Consider the following 10,284-nt stretch of genomic DNA (forward strand, 5'->3'; position numbering starts at 1 on the left):
GACAATGATTAGTGATTTCGTCTAAGCACCGTTTCGAGTTTTGCAATAAAAATTGCGCAGTTTCATTGGCTTCTTTTAGCATTTAGGCATATGTAGGCATTTTTAAATGCTTGTACGTGTGTACAATAAAAATGTTTTATTATTGCTTTTAATATTAATATTCATTTCGAACTATGTGTTATATATTTTTTGTGATTTTTTCTTTTTAATTTTTTTAATCCTCTGTTGCACTAAGCGCTGTACCTCGATAACGTGAACCTAGCCGCTTCCACCGTCGATTTCATACTACCAATTGTATCAGTATCTTCACATTTTTTGTATCACTGAGTTAGTTTTCACCCTAAACGAACGACGGGCTCGCACACACACGCACCGCGAGAGAGTATACAATAAAAGCAAGAGAGAAGAACCGGAATCACTGTTGAGAGAGAGAGATATAAAGAGTGTGAGAGCGCTAGAGCATAAAGAGCAAGCTTGAGAGCGTCGACCGTTGAGCGTTGAGCGTCAAAGAGAGGACGTGAGCACGAGAGCGTGGGAGACCGAGAGTGAGAGAGCGAGAGCGAGAGTTTAGTAATTGGTAATTATTGCCACGCAGAGTGGTAATTAGGCGGGAGAGAGACAAAACATCCCATAAAACAAAGTACCCAATGTGCTTCTCATTCGTGCGAGAACGTGAGCGCCTATATGCGCCTGCCCCTTCGTACAGGTTCGTGTATTCAATGTGTGGGAGTAGTCCAAGCAATGACAATCATCGTTCATTATATTTGTTTATAACTACCGTCGGATGTTGAATTTACTTACATATGTATGTATGAATCTGTGTGTATGTATGCTATGTAGTATAGTCCCGCTCTTTGCATACATATATGTACACATATGCATATGCATATGCGCTTGAAATATTCCTTCAAATCCATTTTAGATAATTAAATACCGATTCATATCAAAATAACTCAAAACTCTAAAAATGTTCGTCGCATTCCTGCGAATTGATCGTATGTCGTAAAATTTAATTTTACAGAAAAATCTTTTTTTATACCCTGAACCCATTGAAAACAGGAAATCAGGGTATAATGGTTCTGTTAAAAGTATGTAACAGGCAGAAGGAGGCGTGGCAGACCCCACAAGTAATTTTGGTTTTTGTTAAAGTATACCCCTTACCCCTATATTCATCCCCTCACCCACACCTTTGTTAAAGGCGTATTTCAAATGCATATGTTATAATTATAATCTGAGAGTTTCATGAAGAAAGTACATTCACAAGAAAGAAGTTATTGAACAATTAAGTTCCCATAGTAAGCAACCAATGCGTGTTTATGCGTGCGTACGTATGTCTCGGTGTGTGCGTGTGTCTGTGCATGTGCGAATAATTGTTGAAACATCAGTTGCTCGAAGGGTTCAGGGGATCTCGTAGTGGAACAGTCACGACTAGAGCTGTCTTACTTGTTTAATTTTTTTTATTGTACATAAGCTTAAAAACTAGAGCGAATTTAGTTGTTATTTTTTGCAAGTATGTGAGACAGACATTGTCTAACTGTTCTGCATTAAAATCAATCATGATCATTTCGTGGGAATGCTACGATATGTTCTCATAGTGTATTTTTACACTCCTTCGTAAGATGAAGAAGATATGTACATATATAATATGTACATATGTATATGATTTATAAGTATTATCTTTGACGTTCTCATACCAAATGTAAATATTAATCTAGGGCCAAAATAATTTAACGATATTATTTATATAGACCCATTGGTGTAGAGCTCTATGCCTTTAAGTGAAGCAACTGCGATTAAACTGTGAATCTCAATTAAGTTGATTGCCACAGTATCATTATACATATAAACGTATAGATACGAAGATGAGCACTGGGGCTTTGACTTAGAAGTGCAAACTATCTTAGACTCTTTCACGCATTGATTTTGAGCGTGGAGACTTTGCGAAATACATATATCTTATTGCGGCCGGATCTTCAAATCCATCCCCTTTTTTATTCTTATTTACGAAACTGAAATGAGTATATTGGTTTTGGGAAATGAACTTTCCAATTTGCCAATAGGGAAAATTTTAACAATTTATAAATTTAGGGTATATACGAATATATGTTCAAAATTTGAAATCTCTAGCTTCAATAGCGTCTAAAAAAATTGCGTTCATGCGGACAAACGGACATATATATAATGGAGTCTATCAAGTCTTTCCTGGTTTCCCATTTTCAATGGGTTTGGGGTAAAAAACGATATAGCAAGTAAGATAGCTCTTGTCTAGACTGCTTGCTTGCTTATTAAGGGTTTTTTTTGCAGATGGACTATCTTCAGATCGTTATTACAATATTAATATGCGACTTTTTTCCAAAGCACAAGTCTCTCGGATATGAAATACGCTTTTTAAAAGGGCGAATTTGGGGATAGCGGTGAAATTTTACAATTTTAAATCGAAATTCTAAAAAATAATCACGAATGCATTTATATTTAAAATATGGGTACTCTAGTTTTAATGATGATTAATTATTTTATAACTGATTTTTGATAAGGTTTAATCAATAACGAAACAAAGGGATTAGTTATCGATTTTTGGAAGAAAACTCGATAAGCGTGTGATATTCATACATGAACCTAAGAAAGTTTCTAGCTCTTATATCTTCTGAGATCGACGCGTTCAAACAGACGGATAAACGGGCAGACGGATGGAAGGACGCATATATGTATATATATATATAATATATATTTAATTTATAGATACATTTCATAAAATCATTATACCCTGATTTCCTATTGAAAATGCATTTAGGGTAAATTAGGACAGCTTACTAGAATAGATTGCTATTCTTAATGATAAATAATCAAAAATTATATACCATGCATGTACTTTTATATAGGTATGTATATTTGCTGTATGCGAAAGAGCGAAATACCCCAAGTCTGTATAGCCATCACTGGGATGTACGTAGTGACTTCAGAAAGTCTTTATCCTATACTGTAGGTAATCGTAGGTATTATCAATACTCAGGTAGGTATTATTAATACTCAGTTATCGGAAATCATGGTGCATATATATATTTTTAATGTTTTGTGCTCTGTAGGTTCTGAAGTACAAGGGCAGACTGCCTTGGGCGTCGGCCAGGTCGAGTATCTCCATTTCGCTATAAATGATTCGACTCTCTTCTATTTGTATACTCTGAACTCATTTTCAATGGGAAATCAGGGTATAATGGTTTTGTCTTTTAAATGTCCGTATATATACCTTCGAAAATCGATAACAGATTCCGTTATCCTTTTATCGATTAAAAACCTTATCGAAAATAAGTTATTTAATTATATCTCATATACCTTAAGAGCTAAAGTCTCCAAATTTTAAATGTAGACTCATATGTATTTTATTGAATTTTGATTTTTGTTAAATTTACCCCCCACCCCTATATCAACCCCCTCCTCAACAAATTTTTAAAAGGCGTATTTCAAATAGTAGAGACTTGTGCTTTGGCAAATGCAGTTTCATGAAGAAAGTCCATTCACTAGAAGAGTTATTAAGCAATTAAGTTTATGCGTGTTTATGCGTGCGTGCCTATGTGTGTCTGAGAGTGAGTGTGAATATCCTGTGTAACCAGAAAGACGCGAAGAATCAGTGAAATATCAGTTCCTCGAAGGGTTCAGGGGATCTCGAAGTCGAGCAGTCTCGACTAAAGCTTTCCTACTTGTCTTGTATGTATAATTATAAAATTAAGTTATAGATGGATGTTTGGACAGCCCAGCGATTTAGTAGAACTATGTGAACTCATATCCTTAATCGACAGATAGCTAAATAGAAAACATTACCAACCTTCGATCTTGAATCTTTATCAAATATTTAGAGCATTGGGAGTACATACATTCTCATCCATAGGGGGGAGAGGGAGTTTATATAATACTTACACACTCAATCTCTTCACCATATCGGTATAGCCGGCGATGAATGGATACAGACGGACATGCGATTGTATGAACATTTCGTATTATATCCATTTATTCTCACCTAGTTATAGGTTTTTAACTATATATATGTACATACATCTAAGCATATGTACATAGTACGTACATGTATGTATGTATATGCATATATTGTATGCAATATTTGTCGACTTTTTCAAAGCAAAGGAACAATTCTGGAACTTTAATTAGAAAACTCCATTTTATTTATTCCCTAGTGAATTGCGTATGGAGAATCTGCTGTACATTATAAATGCTCCACCCTTAGCGGTAGCTATGAGTGTGTGTATGTGTGTGTGTGTGTGTGTGTGTACGTATGTAAATTTATGCACATACTCACACATGCACATATATACGTACATTTATTAGCGAAACAGCTCTAGCCCATCCACTGACAAACGTATCTTTATCTCTCTTTTACTCTCTCTCTCTCTCTCTCTCTGTGTGTGTGTACGTGTGTCGAGTGCGAATGCTGCATACAGTTATACATGCATACATATGTACATACATACATACATTTATTAGCGAGCCACCTACAGCCCAGCCGTTGATGCTCCTACATAAAAATGTGTGTGTGTGTGTGTGTGTGTGAATGTAGGTATGTCTGTATTCAACAGTGTGGCGTATGCATGTATGTACACACATATAGATATACTTACATTGTCATTTCATAGTGACACTCGTAAGCCAAAAACTCGCGTCTGCGTTTACGCTTAAATTTAGATGAATAAAACACACACGACGGAAGGTAACGAAAACCCCCTTTTTCGGGTCTCCCCAACCCCCCCCACACACACACACTAAGGCTGCTAACATTCTCATATATACATACATACATACATATATATATATATATGTTATATGTATATGTATGTACATATGCAAACACACACACCCAGAAGCACACATGCATGCATGCAGAGTGGAGCCTTTCAACATCTGTGTATTGAGCCAGCCTCCAGCCAGCAAGCAAAATACATATATATGAAAAAAAAAAAGAAAAAATGAATAAATAAGAAAAAAAGTTCAAGGGGGAGGTTCGTTGCTTCGCAGTTTTTTTTTTTGACTAACGAGCAAGCCGTCTTAACTCCTTCGCAATTATGTATATGTATATATACAGATATATATGTATGAATGCATGTGTAGAGAAAAATATACGAGTGGAGACAGAAAGAGAAAAGGAGATAGAGAGGGGAGAGAAAGAGATAGAAAGCGCGTACGTAACATGTGTGTGTGTGTGTGTGCAAGCATATACTTTTTGCTTTTTCTTATTCATTGCATACATGACGTTACACACATACACACAACCGTTGTACATACTGTTGTAGTTGCATGCATGTGTGGGTGTATGGGTGCGTAGCAGTAGATTTGCTCATTTAGAGGTCCGCAAATAGAGCAGCAGCGTGTGTGAGCAGTGCACACGAGGTGGGTGGAAAGTAAAGGTGGATGGGGAGCGGGTAGGGATGCTTTGATGATTTTATTTGGAGATCGCACATGCTCTTCACCCAATATATGAATAAAGTTAATTAGAATATGAGAAGATCAGTTCAGGCACTTATAACAAGTCAGAAAGCTCTCGTCGAGACTGCTCGACTACGAGATCCCCTAAACCCTTGGAGCACACATACACACAAGCACCCACGCATAAACACGCATGGACTGCGGTGTGCGCTTACTATGAGAACTTCATTGCTTAATAACTCTTCTAGTGAGTGGACTTTCTTCATGAAACTTTTAGATTGTGATTGTATCAAAGCACAAGTCTCTACTATTTGAAATACGCCTTTTAAAAATTTGTTGAGGAGGGGGTGGATATAGGGGTGGGGGGTAAATTTAATAAAAATCAAAATTCAATAAAATACATATGAGTCTACATTTAAAATTTGGAGACTTTAGCTCTTAAGGTATATGAGATATAATTAAATAACTCATTTTCGATAAGGTTTTTAATCGATAAGCAAGTAAGAACGTTGCAGTCGAGCGATACCGATTGCAGAATACTCACTCACAGCCCAAACGATGTCAACCAATTTTCAAGTCTAGTGCGCAACAAAAAAGCGGGCATGTTCCCATTAAAATTGGAAAATCATCGATAGCTATTGCTATCAGCATTGCATCATTGCAGCTAGGATCTTCAAATTACATATATATTTATAGAATTTAGATTTTTATTATATATTTATATCCATATATTGGATACCAGCAGATCAGCGTCTATTCTATGCGTACAGACAGAAGCGCGCCTTTTCTCGCATTCTTAGAATTTCGATTGGTTTCTGGATTTTCTAGCCGTTACCGTAGCTTTTTCAGATGACGCTGTGTTATTCCATTTTAGCTACTAGCTTATCAATGATCAGTGGCGCGGGTGCAAAAGGCGACGCAAATTATGTTAGAGTAGGGGTGGTTCGAAACCTCTTCGATGATATTTTTTTTGTCATACATATGTATTTCGTTTTTTATAAAATAGATATTTTACTGGGAAGGTGCGAGCTTGAATGAATGGCAGTTAATACTTTTCTGTTTCTTAGTCGAATAATTTTATAAGTTTAAATTTGTCTCTTCTTAAATAGCCCTCAAATACATATACGCAAATACATACATATGTATATGTGTATATATATGTAAGTCCGCACGCATAGCATCAAGCATTCCAGCCTGGCTTCTCTTTCCTATATGGCGTCATAACAATAATGTGATTTCGATTTAATTACTGTTGTTCGGAACGACGAGGCTGTAGGCAGAAGCGCTGGTGATCTTCATATTAGTTATTTTGACAAACCTGCTATTTGGCTTGGGTGCGAGTTCGAATCCCGCGGAAAACGCTTTTTTGCAAATTGCAAATTTTTGTTATTTTATATTTATATATTTATATCTTTTATATTTTTCAAATTTCATAAAAATATTTCTTTTTGTATTATAAAAACATATCTATTAAGCTTATTTATATATACATATATGGCTCACGCATATAAATTCCCCAATTCGGGCACTGTAAATGCCGATTGCCACGCCCCTATTGGCGTATTGAATTTTTACGCTCAAAATATGTAAAAATTACAGGGTATTTTTCGATATGGGACGCCCCTAAAGAGGCGTAACAATTATTTTCGGGGCATCGATAGAGGAGGCTACCAGTAACTCAACTATCCAAACTGTAGGAGATATAAGCTTTTGCGGTTTGCCACGCCCCCTATGAGCAGACATATATCTACCATAGCTCGTTAGACTTGGGTGGTTAACCCGCGAATATATTGTATACCAAATTTCAGGTCTCTAGCATCAATAGTGCCTAAAATATAGCAGAATTGGAAAAATCACTATATCTTCAGGTCTGATTTGCCACGCCCCTAGTAGGCATATATATAAAATTATTTCACCCATCTTTATTGAATCGACATACTACATTAGGAGATACAGTTTCATCCGATTTCCGACGTCCTCAATGGGCGTAGATATATCCGCCATAGCTCGTGATTTTGGGTGGTCGACGCGGATCTGCATACCAAATTTCAGCTTTCTAGCTCTTCAACTAATATGATTTCTGGTATAACGGAAAATGCATTTTCTTTAACACGTTATAAATCGGACGGACGGACAGACGGACATTGCATAAAACCAATATACTCATTTCACTTTCGTGAATGAGTATAATAACATAAGGACAGACGGATGGACGGACGGACGTACGGACGGACGTACGGACGGACGGACGGACTAAATCGACTCAGCTTGTCGTCCTGTTCAAGAATATATATACTTTGTGGGGTCTGCCACGCCTCCTTCTGCCTGTTACACGCATTTCAAGAAAACTATTATACTCTGATTTCCCATTTTCTATAGGTTCAGGGTATAAAAATAATAGTTCGACAGCGAAGCAGAAGTTCTTATCTCTGTTATTCAGCTGGAAAAGATTACTTAAGAGAAAGAAGACCTCCTTACACAAGAGAGAGAGAAAGGCTAATGTACACAAAGAGAGAGAGAGTGAGAGAAAATAAAGCTGAAAGAGAGAGAGAGAGAGACTGTTATAGAAAGGTAAGGCAGAGAAAGTGCACCAAGGTAGAAAAGAGCGATACTAAGAGAGAGGGACAGAGGGACTGGCCATTGTCCACAATTGTCTCTACGCTTGAAGTTATTCCAGAGTAGAGTAGGATTGATTTATACAATTAGCGAGATCTTCAAACTTTGCTTTGTCACAGCAGAAATTTGTGCTTTTCCTATTCGTTTTCAGGCTGAAGTAATTAATTACACAAATAATTAGGCAGGTAATTGATATTGAGTGGATATTGATCGACACTCGAAGCCACTCCTCACTATATATGCATGTGTGTATGTGTGTATGTGTGTATGTGTGTATGTGTGTGTGCATAGAGCATTCATTACTTATGCATCAGGCCAGCAAGCCGCAGCTGATCGGGGCAAACATATCACGACCTAAGAAGGAATGTATCAGCTATCGTAGCGCGGGTTTGTTTTAAATAAATACAGGTGTTCAAATAAACCATGAGTTCTGTTGCTGTTGCCCAACTTTCAGTCTACTTACTGCCGTATTTAGATTTGTAATTATACACATGATATACTTGATATAAGTCACATGTTTACATGCACTCACTGTGTGCATATTTATACTATGTATCCTTAGGATTCGATTCTTGGGCCCTGTAGTACACAGTGAAGCTCCAGGCGTGTTCTAACGCATATTCATAGGTATGACGCACATATGCAGGTGTAGGTGTGTGTGTACTCCCGATCAGCACCCAATGCCGTCCGTCTGTTGGTGGCTATAAGCTGCGCAGGATGAGATCTGCAAACTGCTACATGTATCAAATCTATTCCACTCCAAAGTCCATCAAATCGATCAAAGCCGATGTCGAATGATCTGCTTACGACGAGCTGTAAGGTATCTGGCCAGTCGAGCAGTGCCCATGGTAAGTCGACACAGTTCCGTTTTCAAAATTTTAACCATAATTCGACACCTAAACAGAGTTGAACAATTTCTAAGACTGCGTCTGCTTTTTATCTGTTGTTCTTCTCCCTTTTTTTTTCTTCTTCGTCATTTTCTTCTTCTTCTTTTTTTTTGTAGCTTTCTAGCTCATTGATGCGGCTTTGAGAGCGGGTTCTGGTATTGGGGCTCAGTTGAGCGTTTGTCTAGTTAGCATATTTATGAGTTCATTCAGGCGGGTCCATTCATTAACTCTTCGAATATATATCAGATTTGATCAGATTAACGCGCTTAGTTTTACAGCTCACATAAATTAACAATCTTTGGGCTACGACTCGAACAATTTTCACTTACGACTGCTGAAAGCCTATACTTGGAATATATACCAATACCATGGGTCAATATTATGCGTATTTACAACCTATGAACATGAACAACGATTACCAATTCAATTTTTCGAAGAATAATATGAATATATTGTATATATACATGTATATGACATTATATACATTATGATCCTGTCTCCTGGGATCGCAGAAAATGATGTACATCGTCCATTCGATAACAGATGAAGAAGATCTAGGTGAATATCCGATCAATTAGGAATGGGAGAGGGGGATGTGGGCCTAAGTTGATCCCATCGACTCTGTGAATGAAATTGTATGTTTGTAACATTACAAAATAGAGATAGAGATAGAGATAGAGAGAGAGATAGAGAGAGAGAGACAGAGAGAGAGAGCGTGAGAGGGGGGGGTGGGGAAAGAGAGGGAGGGAGAGGGAAGAAAAGTGTTAAAATGATTATAATATATTATTATTAGTTTGCACAAGTTGTGTATTGGTCATTTCTGAGATGCTCTCTTGGGACCCAGCATTTACGTTACGTTAATATGCGAGATAGAGAGAGACAGAGAGAGAAAGAGAGAGAGAGAGAGAGAGAGGGGGGGAGAGAGGCTTGGCTCGGATAACCGGTATAGTGGGCTATGATGATTTGAAATGATCGCATCTGGACAATGTGTGGACCCATTGACAAACGAATACAAACAACGTAGTCGAAGAGCCGTTCGTATGTACATAAATATTTATGTTATGTTTGGGTCACACCTCGCTATCCACTTAATGCGTTTCTTGTTGTATTTAACATTCCTCTTCGCCTTCATCCGCTTCTTCTGAATCTGCTGTCTTCTATTGTCTCTCTGCACGCTGTTTGTATGTGGGCCGGAGACATTTGCCCCATGAATGGACTATAGAGCATTCGATATTAAAGCGTTTTAGGTTATATTTTATCGACGTGCCGTTCTCATATTCATTGACAAGAATTACCGAACGACCACTCACTGCGTCGCCTCGCATCCCCCACACGTAAAACCTTTCCCGCACTC

General features: G+C 37.6%; 1 protein-coding gene across 4 annotated transcripts in view; it reads right to left on the reverse strand.

Annotated features, from left to right (window-relative positions):
• LOC6585797 (zinc finger protein 2) overlaps positions 1-335 on the reverse strand; it is a 51,295-nt gene extending 50,960 nt beyond the window's left edge. For all 4 annotated transcript variants that reach the window (XM_032732909.2, XM_032732908.2, XM_032732907.2 and 1 more), the window contains exon 1: positions 244-335. The gene's annotated coding sequence lies outside the window, so the exon portion shown is untranslated. The remainder of the gene's footprint in view (positions 1-243) is intronic.
• Positions 336-10,284: the final 9,949 nt, after the last annotated feature.

Source organism: Drosophila mojavensis, unplaced genomic scaffold (assembly GCF_018153725.1).
Source record: "Drosophila mojavensis isolate 15081-1352.22 unplaced genomic scaffold, ASM1815372v1 contig_151, whole genome shotgun sequence".
Taxonomy (NCBI): domain Eukaryota; kingdom Metazoa; phylum Arthropoda; class Insecta; order Diptera; family Drosophilidae; genus Drosophila; species Drosophila mojavensis.